The following is an 18472-nucleotide window of genomic DNA, read 5'->3' on the forward strand; positions in this document are numbered from 1 at the left end:
AGAATGATGACTTCATGAGGCTCCACCCACTTTGGCTTCGTTATAATTCAGGATAACACTGAAGGCTATCATGGGCATTGTTGGATCAGAAAATTTTAATTCTGGCAATAAAAAATCATTTCTCGAGTAGTTGTAAGAAGTGCTAAATGATCCTCAAGGATCCCAGCAGTTGGCCTAAACTTTTAATTCATGTATACTACTGTTGCGGCACTACTGCTACAGTAGTATTACTAAGCTAGCACAGATACCCCACCCACATTTATGTATCGTTCCGCCATTCATAAAGTCTTTGTCATGTTTTTTCACTGTGCAATAAGCCATGGCCTCCTCAGAAATTAAGTTTAACATTAGATGATAGGTTATTTCATTAAGCTGACAAATTATGGCAACTGGGTATGTTATTGCCAATGTTGAAGCTAAAGATAAAGTATGGTATCATTCCTTCATAGCATTATTATCTTTACTACTATTTGTTTTGCTACATGTAGTAATTATTTCAAAGGATAAATTAATTATGTTCACTTTACTTCTATAAATTCCCATTAGATGTAAAAATAAAACTCCTAAAACCATTCATGATTTATTTACAAAATGCAGTCATCATCACTCTCGAGGAAAAGATCATCTTCCCCGTCCTCATCGTCACTGGCCAGGCTAATGATGACTGGTTCTACTGTCTCTCGGATATTGTCCGACTCCCAATACTCCTCTTCGAAATGACGGGATTGTCGAACTGCTCCTGCCCACACATCTGGGGTAACAGAAAGCCTGGCTTCCTCCAACCTGTCCTGCAGGTCAGATCGAGTAAATCGACGGAGGGAGCAACGTATGTGTCTCTTCATGAACCCCCACACCTGTTCAATTGCATTGAGCTCGGGGTGAGCGGGGGGCAAACGCACAACCTCATGGCCCTATTCACGGATGTTGTTGTCAATCTCATACCTTCGCTCCGGCCGATTCTTTTGGCAAAGAGCCAGCAGCTCCAAGCGTGTGGCAGAAGGTCGGAACGATATCCTGCGCTGTTCTAGCCACCTGACGAGAGAACATAAAAGAACATTAATACCTTAAAAATAGATGATAAATTGTTACATGTAGTACAAGCAATAAAGTGCAATTTGATCAAGTTCCCATTAAAATAGGTTAATTGACTCTTCGAACAATTTATATATATATATATATATATGTATATATATATATATGTATATATATATATATATATATATATATATATATATATATATATATATATGTATATACATATATATATATATATATATATATATATATATATATATATATATATATATATATATATGTATATATATATGTATATATATATATATATATATATATATATATATATATATATATATATATATATATATATATATATACACACACATATATATATATATATATATATATATATATATATATATATATATATATGTATTGGAAGTCATTATAATTATTATAATTACCTGACGAGATTTGCCTTTTTGGTTGCTGATGTGGGGCATCGACTCTCCTTGAGCAGTGTGCTATGATATGGTGCATTATCAAGCACAAGTACAGATGGCTCGGGAATGGATGGCAGAAGTTGCGTCGTTAGCCACTGTTTGAACAACTTTGCATTCATCTCGCCATGGTAGTTTCCCTGATTGGTCTTGGCCAGGTAGAACAGGTATGAACCATCTATAAAGCCCTCATTCGTGCCAGCTGCCACCACCACAAAACGCTCACCTTCTCCAGGAGGAACCTGACGATTATAAGTGGGGTTGGTGATATCCTGCGTAGTGTCTGCCCATTCCCTGTTGTGGGCCATCCTCGTCGTGAACCAGGTTTCATCTACGTAAACGACCACTCTCCCCTCCTCCCGCTGGCGTCGTAGATCACGAAGAGCAGTTATCCAGCGCCATACAATTTCCAGAGATTCCTTCCTTACATACATCTTACGTTGGGAAGTTTTATACTTGAATCCCATAGAATGCAAGAGTCGAAGTACTGAAGCCCATGATGTCATTTCCAGAATAATGCCAGCTGTTTTGAGGTCATTTGTCAAGGAACCAACAGTAAAATGCTCCTTTACGGCAAACTTTCTGTGGATACAGCGACGAATGGCACCAATCGTAAAGTTATCAAAGACAGGCGGCACTTATGATCCTGACGATGGTGAAGGAACGGAACTGGAGGCACGGTTGACGGTGACCCTCACTGCACCTGCAGTCATGCCCAAAACATAGCCAACACGGCCTAAGAAGAAGAAAAAAAAATTATATCGGATGATCCGTTGGTCTGATGGAGATTTTAGCACAAAATTCTTATTTTAACAAAAATAGTTATATAAAGACTGTTTACATACAATCTCTCTCTTTCTCTCTCTCTTGGTGGCATAGTGAATAGTTAATGGAAATGTTCAAAAGCCTGAATGACATTACAAGTATTATAATCATTTTACGCTAAATACAAATCAGACCATAAACATTGGATTTAAACTAGAAACTGAATAATTACCTATTCAGGCTATAGTAAATATGGCCACGGGGTTTCTCTTGACTGTATAAAGTTGCAAGTCGTGAGACAAATGCAGTTTTGCAACCACGGGGGCAATTCCAAATCCTGTTAGCCATTCTTGACTGTTATGGGTTTCAGAGCCGATGAAACAAGGTGATTGGGTGTCTGGTGGATGGGCGGGGCAAAATTTTGTCAAAAGGTGTTTACATTGCTTACGTAATGAATGTTTTCGACTCTTGGCTCGTTATCACTGGCCATGGCGTCGGCTAGATCATTTTTACTCTATAAAAATTAAAACTATCGGGTTTAGGTTATTGATAATGCTGACAAAATTTGTGTGTGGTTGTAAAATATACATATAACTTTCAGCTACATCCGATGCTTTGATAAGGAGCAAAGTCCAAAAAACCGTGTTACAGAGGCCCTGAATCTCATAGTAGTACGCTGTTCCCTACACATCCTCGCATAATGCCCATTCTGACCACAATTGCCGCAAATCACATTCGTACGATTATTCCTACATCCACTCGCTATATGCCCAGGCATACCACACCGATAACACTTAACCACTTTCTCTTTCTTACACTCACTAATACGATGCCCTACCTCACCACATCCAAAACAAGCACCTAGAGCCCATCTAGATTCATTCTTTTTATGACCTTCCTTTCCACACCTATAGCACTTTTCATCACAGACGCGACTATCTGACATACCTAGCTGCACACTAACACTCCTATCTCTCCAAACCTGATTCCCTTGCCTAAACCCTTCATTTGTCCGTACATGTATTCCTAGATTACTCGCCCTAACACTCCTATCCACTGCACTATCAGCTACCCTCATTGGTCCTCTCATAACAGCATCTCTAAAACTAACAAATTCTGCAACACTTTCCTCCATTCCAGTTCTTACACTCACAGATTTACTTTCTTTCATACACCTATCCGACTCATAATCCTCAACTATCTCTAAAATATCATCCCATGTCAATCTTTCTTTCGTCCACCTCATCTTCTCCTTACGTTTCAAATTAATAAACTCAGCAACATTCTCAGGTACAGTACCCAAAAACTTCTTCATTAATTCCTTATTCTCATTTATGCCCTCATCCCCATACTTCTTCCTAGCTAATATTTCCAACCTACATACATACATCGATATCGCTTCTCCTACATTCATCCGTGCCTCATCAAAATCTTTCTTACGCTTATACCTAACACTCTCTTTCATACGCTTTACCTGTTCAATTATCCTACCTTTCACACTATCATATTCAACATCCCACACTCATTATCACACCATACATCGTCAACAAATACCCAGTCAAATATTCTCCTAACTCCCTAGCCCAAACTCTCTTACTATCACTATACTTATCCTGACAATACCTCTCATACTCCTTGAAAAACTCGTATACATACTTACTACTATGCTCATTGAACCTTTCACACAGAGGTACCTCTCTCATGAACAGTCTTACACACATCACGTTCATTCTCACTGCTATTATTACTGCTACCTTCCTTCTTGTTTCCTACTTCCTCGCTAGAATATAAAGAATCTAATTCCACACTCATACTCCTATCCTTGATTATACTCTTCCTAGCCCTTTTCTTACTCACCACTGTCACCCATTCACGATCATCCTCGCTCTCATCCTGACACTTTTTCTTCTCAATCTTCATAACACTTTTACCTTTCCTTTCATCCTTCCTAGCACATTTCTGTTCATCCTTACTATGCCTAATTCCCTTATCTTCAATCTCACTATCACTACCTTCTACATTATCACTTACCTTAGCCTTCTCTTCTACTATCAACCCTTTACCCGAGGCTGAGGACACTCCTCCGACTGCACCTTCACCCAATAAAGTTTTCATCATCCCCATTACTTGCCCCATCATAGCTTCCATTTGTTTCTCCATTCGTGCCTCATTCTCTTGCATCCTCATCTCAAAACCTTCCACTGTCTTAACACTTCCCTTTACCGTTTTTAGTTCCTTTCGCATCTCCTCATTCTCAAGCAACAACTTCTCCTTTCACTCCTTAGCCAACCGCAATTCCTCCCTTAATATCTTTAATCGTTCTTCCATTCTCATCAACCTTAGTCTAATTTCTTATCCTATCAGTCCTTCATCCAAGAGTCCAGCTTCCAATCCCACCTTGGCAGACCCTATTCAGGTGCCAAAATAATTTGGCGGGATGTTGCAATAACAACCCCTACACCCTTGATCACTCTAAACAGACAAATGTCTCCTCAGCACAAACTTTCCCCTTACGTTATCAGCAGCGGGACTCTTGGACAAAAAGGACATAAAAACAAAACATAACCTTAAAACTATATTTCTTAAAACTAAAATGCATAAGAAAAAAAAAATAGCTTAACATACAAAATAAATAAAATATCACATTCGCATAAACTCTGATAAAAATATCAAAACTTAAAACTAAGATGCACCATAACCCAATATGATTATTATTGTATATTTATTAATGTGGAAACTGTCTCCGCACACAAACCGATCAGCCTTTCTCGGCATAGCCACCAATCTGTCGCAAACGGAACTATATTCAGTTACGAACAATCCTAACTAACTAAACTATCGTACTATAATCAAAGATAAATAATAAACTGTTCCTATCATTCACAATCCGGACAAGCAAAGATAAATAAAACTGTACTTACTCAAAAAATTATCAAACACGTCTACGCTGGTAAAAGAATAAAAATTATAAAAGTCCAGCATTCACATCTGCCTCTAGCTGCAGTCAAATAAAAAACAATCATTCGCCCAAGACATGCACCACTCTCCTAACCTAGCTAAAACCATAAACAAACAACCTCATTTATACCAACAGTCTTTCTCACAACAATTAATCGATATACTAACTACCTCTCGCTAACTGACACTACCTCTCTCTCTCTCTCTCTCTCTCTCTCTCTCTCTCTCTGGATTTGGCAAACAAAAAATAAATAAAAATAAGACAAAAGCAATCCTCCACAAGGCTAATGCCTTTGCTTGGTCCGTCACTAATTGTAGCTTGCCACATTTCGGCGTCACTTGTGTTACCAAGACATGCACCACTCTCCTAACCTAGCTAAAACCATAAACAAACAATCTCATTTATACCAACAGTCTTTCTCTCAACAATTAATCGATATACTAACTACCTCTCGCTAACTGACACACTCTCTCTCTCTCTCTCTCTCTCTCTCTATCTCTCTCTCTCTCTCTCTCTCTCTCTCTCTCTGGATTTGGCAAACAAAAAATAAATAAAAATAAGACAAAAGCAATCCTCCACAAGGCTAATGCCTTTGCTTGGTCCGTCACTAATTGTAGCTTGCCACATTTCGGTGTCACTTGTGTTACCAAGGTTGAAACTTACTTACTTTACTTCCTTTACTTTGATAGCTGCTTTTCTGGTCCCATACAGTAGGGGAACCCCACTCTATACAGGACCTCCACTGTCGTTTTATCTTATTCCTTCAGAGTATTTAAGGTTTCATGTCTCGTATTCTTCATTTACTGTTAAATCGTCACTGTGAAAAGACTCATGAAATAAGAAAGTCTTCAGGTTCCTCTTGAAAGCCTTAATGTCTTCAATCATTTGATTCTGATAACTTGGTGGGTTATTGTACATATTTTAAATTCAATCCTCGCTTTAATCGGCAGTCACTGTAAATCAATTAGTATAGGAGTGATCCTTTCTCTATGTGGGACGTCTTTTATCGGTCTAGCTCCTCTGTCTATTGTAGGTTCTCCGCCACAGTCCACATTACTCTCTTCATTTTCTTCACATTCCTGAATTTCACTTATCACCTTTTCGATTGACTCCATTATTTTGTAATACACATAACTGAATGTCCATTTCCTTTCCAATATCTGCATCGTCAACGTGGATTTTTGCTTCAACTATCGATATAACGAGTCCTTCGTCGGGTGATGAAGGAATTTCCACAAGACTTTCAGCTGTTTCCTAATCTTGTCTTTCGTTGTCCGTTTCCACTTCGTCCATTTGTCAATCACCAGTCCTCGTCACGGTGGTCGTTTTCATGCGTTCATGGCACAACTCCCAATTAACATTTCTAACCTTTGATCCCTTTCTCTCTTTTTCATTTGACGACTTGACTCCATCTCCATGCTCATCTCCCCATCCATTAATGTTTGCACTAGATAAACTATTCTTTTCCTTCTTAGGTATTTCAGGGAAATCTCCCTCATTAAAATGTAATTCCTCTCACTCAAATTACAGTCCTTCACTAGAAGAACTTCTTTCCCACATTTGTAACATGTTCTACTCTGCCCACTATATAGGAAGGTTAAATTATAACCACCAATATAAATTGATGAAGGGAGGTTTTCTTTAACTTGCATCTTTGCCGTGTGAACGCCATTGAATAAACCTTCAAAGGGCCCAACTGCAAATTTGTTATAGTTTAAGTGTTCTACCTTTTCATACCAATTCAATATGTCTATTATCCTTTTATCATCCATTGATTAGTTCCTTATCGATACATACAAAACTTGTGAACTTAAATTTATAACTTTCACAGAGTCTGTTTCACATAACTTTATAATCATATTCTCAAAATTCTTTAAAACATCGTCAAATATATCTGCTAAGATTAGTTTTAACACAATCTTAGTTCAATTTATAACCCACGAGGCAAATCGCCTCAGGGCATACTCGTTCACAGGCCAAGAATCTGGTTTGGTAGGTGTGAAATCTAGTATAGATTTACCTAAATGACAACACTGATCTGGCTCATATAACACTGAAAACGCCGATAATATCACATCACTTTTATACACTGCTGGAACAGTAGAAAAACGAGAGAAAGCCCATTGGATGATCTCAAAAGTTGAGAAAAACAGGAACACTTGAAAACACGTTTTCCTTCTCTTTCTGACCAAAGTCAAGTTCATTTCTGAAAAATTGGGTGCAAGTCTATGGAAATATGAAACCATCCCGAGAAATCTCATGGCCTGCTTTTCAGTAGATGGAATTGGGAAATTAATGATAGCATCTCTGTTCCAATTTTTGGGGCAAATTTTACTGACACCTATTTTATGCCCTAAATAAGTGATAGAAGTTTTCCCAAATTCGCCTTTCTTTAAATTTAGTACAAGGGTCTCTTTTTTAAGGGCTGTCAGGATTTAAACTAAAATTTGTAAATGTTTTTCCTAAGTTTCTGAAAATATAACAAGATCATCTAAATACACGATACAGTTATCAATACCATTTAAAACTTCATTAATTAATCTTTGGAAAGTACTGGCTGCATTTGTTAACCCAAAAGGTATTACTTTAGGTTCATAAACCACCGAACGGTGTTATAAAAGTGGATATTTTCCTAGCTCATCTGCTTAGAGGTACTTGCCAATAACCTTTGGCCAAATCAAGCTTGGAGATGAATTTAGCATTTCCGATCATATCTAAGTAGTCGTTGATCCTGGGAAGTGGAAAATTATACTTTGCTTAGTAACAGTGTTTACTTTTCTGAATTCAATGCACAACCTATATGATCCATCTTCCTTTTTTACCAGAACTACCGGAGAACACCATTCACTCTCGCTAGGAACTATCAAATCATTATCTAACATATACTTAATTTCCTTTCATACTGAATTCACCTTCTCTGGACTCAAACGAAACAGACTTTGTCTAATGGGTTTTGTGTTCTGTACCTCAGTATCATGTTCTGAAAGATTAGTTAAACCTAATTCATAACTAACAGTTTCTAGAAAATTTAGAAAAAAAACATCATATAATTCACTCCGTTTTTCTTCTTCTAAGCTAGAGTTAAATAACTTGAAATTTTTAAGCACATCAGAGAGTTTCTCAAAACTAATTCCTCGCTGCGACACAGTTATTACTGGCACTGGGCGTTCGCTGTATTTCTTTAGCAAGTTTATGTGCATTCACTTACTCTACGCCTACTCATATCAATTAAGTAATTCAAATTGCCCCTTTTTTCTAAAATAGGGAAAGGACCTTCGAATTTATGAGATAATGAGGGACCTTATTTCTGAATGAATACTTAAACTTTCTCTCCTTTGCCTTAAGATCGTACCTCCTTTTAGTTTCCCCTTAGCTGTTGCTCTCGTTTTCTATTTGCTAATTTCCAAGCTTTCCTTAAATTCTCCTTGTAATTCTCTAAATTCTGAATGTAATCTTCTCTACCCTCTTGAAGCCTTTAGTGTCATTAGGTGCCAACCGTAAGGCTAATAAGACAAAGGGTAGTTTTTCTTCCCAGTCATGTTTAAAGTTATTATATAATTTTCGTAAGCAACTTTTTAATGTTTGATTGAAACGTTCTACAATCCATTGCGACTCTGGGTGATAACAGTTTGATACCTAGCTCTTTCATTTTTTCTTTGAAATATTTGGACACACAATTATTCTTTGTATAACGTAAGGCAGACCAAACTTGGAAAAATTACTCTACAAGCGTTTAACTACAGTTTTCGGATTGCAGCTTCTTACTGGGATTTCTTTTGGATAACGTGTTAGTCTATCTATAATTGTTAACAGATAAATATTCCCTCCTTTACTTCTCGGCAAAAGGTCCAACTATATCAATTACAACATTCTCGAAAGATTCTCCCACTGATGGGATATAACATAAGGGAGTCTTGGGAATTAGTTGATTAGGTTTACCATCAATTTGACATCCGTAGCAGCTTAATTTAATACATATTTCTTCACAACACTTTTCATCTTAGTCCAAAAGTAGGTCTTACTTATACATTTGAAAGTTTTTTCACCCCTAAATGCCTTCATCATCATGAGCTAATTTCAGAATTATTTCGCGAACCTTCCTAGGGATTACTAATTGTTCTATAACTTCCTCTTTGCTAACTGACTCAGGACGAATAATAACGACACAAACTTTCATATTTTAAACAAATGGTTTCCTTACAAACATTATCAGGATTTTCATCCAATTCACTTTAAAAAATTTGAGACAGTGTCTCATCCTCTCTCCGCAACTTAATTAGCTCAGCCCTATTCAGAATTTTAGTGCCTAAACCATTGCAGTAACTATTACTTGAATTCGGTACATCGACTACGTCTACGTCACTACTTTCGACAGCTACATCATCCACTTGGCTAACACTGTCAACGCTGATGGAGTTGGGCTTCTAAGTCCCGCACATGCTAAGATCAACCTCACCGCCTCCATCACACAAGTTCGATCCTTCGAACAAACTATGACCGTAGTCTATATCTAATCCTGGCCTAGTTACTACCATTTCAGTTACTGAAACTCTCTTGAAATAGGATTCACACTTTTGGATGTAGTTAAATCATTACCGACAATAATGTCAATGCCGTAACTGGCAAATAGTCTACAACTGCTAATTTTACACCTCTTGACAGTCCCTGACTTTTCAAGTTCATCTTCAACATAGGACAAACAACGGAAGTAGTCGGAAACCCACCTAACATAACTTTTTCTTTCATACTGATTTTTGCCCTTATTGGCACACTCTCTTCCCTAATAGGGGAAACGGCCGCTCGAGTGTCCCTAACCAAGACAACTTCTCTCGAATTCCCTCCTTCAAGAGAAGAAACTACATCTTCAGACAAAAATCCCTGTAAAATTTCCCAATTTGTTTCATAATGTCATTTCTGCTTGAAGAAAGATTATCAAATAGAGACATTGGTTTCTTGACATTCTTCTCTTCTACTATACAATTCCATGTTATATGCCCTTTCTTATTATATCGATAACAAATTATCTCTGCTATTTTCCTTGTGCTATTTCTGAGATACCCTCGGGTCGAGCTCGATCCATCAATACTTGAATCAAGTAAGTTGTGAAATATCAAATTTTTATATAATTATTGAATGTGCAGTAGTGTTTAGACGTTCATAAAAAAGGATTGTTGTATATTATTTGTGAATGTCTTCTACCCGAATGCTTTTATAAAATAGCTTATAATTTTCCCTGTTTTTGTAAGTTTATACCTTTATGATAGATTAATTGTCAACTTTTTTTTTTTCAATTAAAAAATAATCTATAAACTTCATTCTAGCTACCATAATATTTCTATGCAAATCCTCGAACAAATATATAAGTAAATGACTCGCTGATATTGATATATCTTCCTCCATTTCAAGTGCAGATTTGGCCTTACAAAGTGGTGTGGTTGGCGGCCATTTTGTAAGCATATCCGACAGGTAAGCTGGCATAGCTTAATGTATTCCTCTTTTTTTTTTATATAAAATTTCTGATATTTTCATGCATAAATACCATGCTCAGCTATGGATATAAGGATTTGTCTTTAAAAATTTCATAATAAAACTCAGAAAAAAAAGAAAAAAAGAATTGCCCCTTTATAAAACACTAAATAACGTCCAAGTTCAGATTCTTTCATACAATTTTTTTTACGATGATAATACAGTTTCCTGTAAGAATTTCAGCCACTGTCCTTTACCTACCCAAAATAAATGTTGAAAAGAGGATAGATTTTTTTACCAAAAAAACATATACTATTTCTCATTTCAGAAAACGTTCCCTTGTAGTTTCTCGCCCCCTTGGATCTCAGCAAATTGCAGAATAAATGCTTAACATAGTTATAGTTTATTTTCATATTTTGATTTTAGGTGAATATTTTTGTAAAGTAATTTTTTTGTTATACTTATTTCTTTAATTTATTTGTAATAAATATTTATTTTGGACTAAGCCGTTATTTACTTTTTTTCAAGATTCGAATATTTTTTTATTTTTTTTTATATTAAAAGATTGTGAATTGATTTTAGTATGATTTTTTATGAATTTTTTGCGGGGATCTCGGGTCGAGGTCAACCCATCGAAACCTATCCAATATGATGAAATAACGTGTACCAACCGTGTGTCACACGATCGTACATAGTTCATTTTGTGCTTGTATCTTCGCTCTCCCCTCGCACTAAAACGAACCTGAAAATTCATGTCTGCTTTTCTCCTCTGTAACAGTGTCAATATTTGAACATGAAAATTCTTGTTGCTTTGAGATTTTGTATATAAAGGAGAGTGTTCTTTAATAAACTAACTCAGTTGCTTTCACACTGCCTTTGAGTTCACAACCTTTCTCTCGGCACCGTCACATTGGTGACCCCGGAAGTCGACTCGCACCCACCGCCTTCCACCCCCACCCCCCTCGCCCCTCCATCGTTGGTACTATGACGGACTCTACAGAAGTTGGTGCTGCGGCTGCCCATTGAAACTTTCACCGTTCGCCAGCTGAAAGGCGTTTGCTTGGTTTCAACGCACAGAAGTCCAGTTTCGCATCAAGGGCGTGACTCGCTCAACCACCAAAGCAGATTACGTTCTCGCGGCGATACCCGAGGATACCTTCCCGGAAATATACGACTGGCTTTGTGAACAAGGAGACACCCCAATAGCATAGGACGCCCTCAAAACATACCTTCTGCAGCAGTACTTGCCATCGCCAGCCAGCCCGTGTAGCAAAGCTTTTTCAGTTCTCGCAACAACCCTTGGGGGACCAAAGGGCTTCGCTTGCCCTCAGGGAAATGACCAGTATCGCTCGCCTTCAACCTGCCGCAGACGGCTCTCCTTGTGAGGTGAACCTACTCCGTGCCCTTTGGATACGCCGTTTACCCAGACCTATACGTGCTGCCATACCCGATGTCGATAGTTTTCCCCTAAAGGACTTGATGACCAAAGCCGACACCCTTATGGACAGCCACTTCAAGACCTCCATCAACGCCTCCACCCCTGACGACGAGGATGCCTATTCAATGTCAACCGAAGCTGACATGAATGCCGTAGGACATACACGCCCACACCGTGACGTGCCGAAGCAGCGACAAAGCCGCCCACCACCCACCAATCGCTCGCACCCCAACAAACAACTTCTACAGCCACTTACTACCTCCCATCTGCCGCAGTTTAGCTACTACCACTTCAGATTCGGGGCAACTGCGAAGAAATGTGCCGAGGATTATCAGTGGCCAAAAAACGTGCAAGTACGGCATCGCTCGTGGCGGTGGCCTCCCGTGTTTCTAATCTTTTCTTTTTACATGATGCAGGAACGGGCGGGCGATTTTTGGTAGACACGGGTGTTTGTCGTTCTCTTTTGCCAAGGAGACTCTTCAAGACACGACGTAGTCTGTCTACATCTGCCGACGTCCGCTTGGTAGCTGCCAACGGATCTGCGATACCCACCTACGGTTACGAGAACCTCACATTATCGTTCGGAAACTGTAAATTCAATTGGAAGTTTCTCGTTGCTGACGTCACATTGCCAATCCTCGGTGCGGATTTCCTCTCTCATTTCCACCTTCTGGTCGATGTCGCCCACCGACGATTGGTCACCGCAGACTCGTACTTGTCGACACCTCTTCAACCCGCCCCCTCTAACCTCGCTCTCCACATTAGCGCACCCACGGATGCCTACGACCACCTCCTCACGTTGTACCCGGAAGTTTTCCGTCCAGAACTTCGCCAAACGCCCACGGTTCCTGCCAAGCACGGTATTTATCACCATATCAAGATGACAAAATTTAGACGTCTGGCACCGGAACGATTGACAGCCGCCAAACAGATGTTCGCCGAAATGGAGGAAATGGGCCTTGGCCAAAAGGCCTCCAGCCCATGGTCGTCACCCTTACACATCGTTCTGAAGAGAGACGGCTCCCTCCGTCCGTGCGGGGATTACAGGCGCCTGAACATGCAAACAGAACCGGATCACTACCCCCTCCCAAACATTGCCGACGTGACCTCCTACCTACACAAAGCAAAGGTTTTCTCTACGCTCGACCTCGTGAAGGGGTATTATCAGGTGCCTATGAACCCAGAAGACATCCCCAAGACCGCCATCACCACTCCGTTTGGCACATACACCTTCAATTACTCCTGTTTTGGCCTTCGTAATGCTGGGGCAACGTTTCAACGTCTCATGGATGGCATCTTAGGGGACCTCCCTTTCTGTGTATGTGATGTGGACGACATACTTGTGTTCTCCTCCTCGCCTGCAACAAAACGGCCTTGTAGTCCGGTACGACAAGTGTACCTTTGGCGCCAATGAAGTGTCGTTCTTAGGGTACCGCATCACTCTTGAAGGAGTCTACCCCCTCCCTGAGAAGGTAGCAGCCGTTCAGAACTTCCCCGTGCCCTCGACCGTCAAAGCTCTGCAGGAATTCTTGGGCATGATCAACTATTATCACCGTTTTCTGCCAGCCATTGCCGCCACTCTTGCTCCCCTATACGCCTCCCTCAAGGGCAAGCCAAAGGACCTGAAGTGGGGTCCCCTTCAAGATGCAGCATTCTGCAATGCAAAGAAGGCCCTATCAACTGCTGCGGCTCTCACTTTTCCTATCCCACATGCCCCTCTCCTTCTCTCCACCGATGCCAGCGACGTCGCTATTGGCCCAGTACTCGAGCAGGTGGTCAACGGCTCGCCCCACCCATTGGCCTTCTTCAGCGGGAAACTGTCCAAGGCAAAATTAGGTTATTTTACCTTCGATCGAGAATTGCTGGCGGTGCACTTGGCTGTCCGTCACTTTTGCCATTTCTTAGAAGGTACGCCCTTCGTCATTCGCACAGACCACATGCCTCTGGTGCATGCCTTTACTCGACAGTCTGATGCTTGGTCCGCCCGGCAACGCCGACATCTCTCCGCTGTGGCTGAATACAATTGCACCCTCCAATACGTCCCTGGGAAAATGAATCCGGTTGCCCATGCCCTGTCAAGAAACACGTTGGCAGCCGTTCAACTGGGATTGGATTACAACGCCCTGGCTGAAGCCCAACGACAGGATCCAGAGTATCAAGCATGTAGGACATCCTGCACGTCCCTCCGTTGGGAAGACTTTCCCCTCGAAGACTCCAACACCACCATCCTCTGTGACGTCAGTACTGGTAGACCGCGACCTTGGATTCCTGCTCCCATGCGACGGCAGGTGTTTGATTTCATTCACGGCCTTTCACATCCCTCGTGCCGTTTTACTGCACAGCTGCTGAAGGCAAAGTTCATTTAGCACGGCATTTCTAAGGATGCTAAGGATTGGGTCCGCGCCTGTACTTCTTGCCAAACTTCCAAAGTACATCGACACACGGATTCCGGAGTGGGCACCTTTCCTCAACCTTAGCGTCGTTTCGCACACATTCACGTCGATGTTGTGGGCCCCCTACCCACATCACAAGGATATCATTACCTGTTTACTGTCATTGACCACTCCACTCGTTGGCCTGAAGCCATTCCCATGGAAACTGCAACGTCCACCTCATGTACATCTGCCTTACAATCTGGATGGATTGCAAGATTTGGTATCCCTGAGCATATTACTTCCGACAGGGGAACCACTTTCACCTCTCAATTGTGGACATCAGTAGCGAATCTCCTGGGCATCACCCTAAATCAGACAACGGCCTACACCCCGCTGCCAATGGAATGGTTGAACGTTTTCATCGCACCCTCAAAGCAGCTTTAATGTCCCGCTGCAAGGATTCCAACTGGTTTACTCAGCTTCCCTGGGTCCTCCTGGGACTAAGGACCACTCCTAAAGACGCCCTCGACGTCTCGGCAGCTGAAATGGTGTATGGTGACCTGTTGGTCGTCCCTGCTGAATTTTTTCCTTCTACAATATCCTCCGACGATCTCCAGCGCATACGTCACGTCGTGGGAAAATTTACTCCATGCCGCCAGACTTACAAGCCCCCAGCGAAGCATCACATACCAACAGTCTTGCACTCTGCAATGCAAGTCTTCCGGCGCAACAACACTAGCAAGCCACCGCTAACGCCCCCTTACACGGGCCCTTTCCTTGTGATCCGCCACAGTCCGAAAGCATTCCTACTAAACATTCGTGGCAAAGAAGACTGGGTATCCGTTGATCGTCTAAAACCTGCTTATCTTCTGCCAGATGACCCGCCTACAGTTCGCCTCTCCAGATCAGGGCGCCCTATTTAACATGTACAGTATGTCATTTTTAGAGGGGGAGCCATGTACCAACCGTGTGTCACACGATCGTACATAGTTCATTTTTTTCTTGTATCTTCGCTCTCCCCTAGCTCTAAAACGAACCTGAAAATTCATGTCTGCTTTTCTCCTCTGTAACAGTGTCAATATTTGAACATGAAAATTCTTGTTGCTTTGAGATTTTGTATATAAAGGAGAGTGTTCTTTAATAAACTAACTCAGTTGCTTTCACACTGCCTTTGAGTTCACAACATTTCTCTCGGCACCGTCACAAACGATACCTATCCAGGATAACATATCGTTTTAATAGTATTGTATCTACCCATGACACCTGTTCTGACGAAAACAACGGTAGCCTACTGATTTTATGCCTGTGAGTGACAAAGAAAAATGTCAATTAAAATACATGTCACAAAATACAAGTTGAGGTGATTAATGTCATTTGTAATAACAATTAAAATTGACATTAAACACCTCATCCAGCATTTGGGGACTAAGATATTTAACTTGACTTGACCTTATCGAAGCTTTCTATCCCATAAAAGCTAAGCTGCATGAAGCTAAAGGGTCTCTCCAAAATGTTATTTATATTTGATTTTTATTTTCATTTTGTTCATATAAATTTTTATTGAAGTTCCATTGCTGCATTAAAAAAACAAGCATCCAGATGTGTCCCTCTACATTCATTTTCCTGTATTTTTTGAGTCATCTGACTCCAATCTCTCACCCCGTTAACACAGGAAGCATTAAAAGAAGACATCTGGCAATTGGAAAAAAGGCCGCATGGCTCCAAATTTACACTATCTATCGACGGTGAATAACATAATTAAATCCTAAGCAATGCCATAACGGAATTTTATTCATTAGAATAGGAAGCATCTGAAAAACATCGTCCATTTTGATGTTGGTCCCTAGGGAACGGCTCTTTGGGTCTACATCATCATTTTGATACAAGTAATCTTTTTCAACTTTATATCTTAAATATCAGCAGGATAGAGTCCTCGGTCTGAGGTCACTGTGTCGTTCTTTTGGGCTTCAGCAGTTTCATAATCATTATCTTTTGTGTTTTTATTATTCTATTACCTAAACATAACACATATATTACCGAATCAATCCACCAAAGCATTATGATGGGGCCAGATGGCTCCCCAAATCACAGTGGGACCTGGTGTATTGCCCCTCCTGCAGTCCCAGTAGTTCCGCCGCTGTATGCAGTACGTTCCAACAGTGTTGCCCTCTGCATCATAAGGCTTGATTCTACACAGTATTCTTGAGATTTTATTCCAGCTATGATTAGATTATGGAATGACATTCTTATTCAGGCAACTGAATCGGTGAAACTTCCGAAATTCAAACTTCCAGCGAATATTATTATATTTAACATACTGACATAAATCTCCTTTATAATTCATATAGAGCAGATCTATTTTAACGTTGTTAGCTTTAATAATAATGTGACCATCATTTTTTTTTGTAAGAGTGATTGTATGATTAACTTTTCAAAAAAAAAAAAAAAAAAAAAATTGTGGTTCTTAACGTAATTTTTAAGGAATACATGGTTTCTTATCTATTTTAGAGGCACATTATTACTGGTAAGTTATAGAAATTTAATGAATAGATTTTATATGAATATTGGTTTTATAGCAGTAATTATCACAGAATAAGAGGAATGGCCACTAACTAGGTGCCCCTTGAGGTCGAGAAGGTAAAGAAAGCCATAACTCATATTCACCAAACCTGAGTTGTGTTACAGTCTCATAACCATGTCCCTCTTGAAAAGATTCTCATGTTTTTCAAAACGCGTCGGCCAAAGTTATCAGGAATAAGGGACGGGGTTTCTCGTTAATTGATCTGTTCCTCTCCCAGCTTACGCCGTTTTATTTGCTTTGTCAGATACCGAGACAATATGCAACAGCTGATGTCAGAAAGGGAAAATACCGGAAAAAAAAAACGATAAAAAGGAGAATATGACTAAGAAGAGAAGGGTGATGTACTAGGTGGAGTAAGCAAAAGGTAGATTTGGGACTACTTGGAGTAGAAGGCCTTGGATGGAGAGGAGTGGTCGGAAAGACAAAAATGTAAAATTAAACTTTGATGATGACTAACCAGAAATGATCATTATTTGAAAATAAATATACTCCTGGTCCTGGTTATAAATGTAGTTGCTAAAATATATATATCAACAGAACATTTGATTTATTGTTGTACAGTGTTGTATTGTCTATGAAAATTACTTATAGTCGTTTGTTCCTTTATGAGAGTTTTGGTGTTTCTGTATTATTCAGTCGTGTTGCAATACAGATTTTTGTGAATGCAAAACTCTGAGCAGAAAGGCATTCTGATGTTCCCTGGGCAAATTCAGATGGATTTGTAATAGGTACTACAGATACGATTAGCCCAATTTTGGTTCGGGAGACGATATATGACGGTAATTCAATTTGTTATGATTAACTTAAGGAGAATTGAAGATTAATGTATGATTTTCCGCTCATTAATGTCACCAAAAAAACCGGTAACTTTTAATTTCGATGTAAGTAGGAATTACATATAAACTTCAAATTTAGAATATTGGTGATTTTTTTTTCTTTTTTTTTATCCAAATATATCATCAGTTGAGGTACAGTTGACATCTTTCATTTTGGCACATTTCACTGGAAGCTAAGAAAGACGTCTGGCAGGTGTACATTGTAGGAAAAAAAGAAGCTACTCGCATTGTTGCCAGTTGAAAAAATCGTTGGCCTTGTAAACGCGTAATCAAAAACACATGTATAGAAAAATATTGTTATTTTCTCAATAACGCTCCAATACACTTAGCTTTCTGTGATGTATACCTGAATATATGAAGCCAACTGTGCTTTCAAAGATATGTACCTTTTCTTTTAGTACTGCAATTAGGCTTTTGTATTTTTCGAATAAATGAATATTTGAATAATACTACTTTATCTAATTAAGGATTTTAAGGTTTAATGGTTGTTCATGACCGGAATATCCTAATTAGTAGGTCATTGTTTTCAAAATAA

The 18472-nt window shown here is 39.7% G+C and overlaps 1 pseudogene; it reads right to left on the bottom strand.

Moving 5' to 3' along the window:
* Positions 1-567: 567 nt before the first annotated feature.
* Positions 568-2630, bottom strand: LOC137643745 (uncharacterized; annotated as a pseudogene).
* Positions 2631-18472: the final 15842 nt, after the last annotated feature.

Source organism: Palaemon carinicauda, chromosome 7 (genome assembly GCF_036898095.1).
Source record: "Palaemon carinicauda isolate YSFRI2023 chromosome 7, ASM3689809v2, whole genome shotgun sequence".
Taxonomy (NCBI): domain Eukaryota; kingdom Metazoa; phylum Arthropoda; class Malacostraca; order Decapoda; family Palaemonidae; genus Palaemon; species Palaemon carinicauda.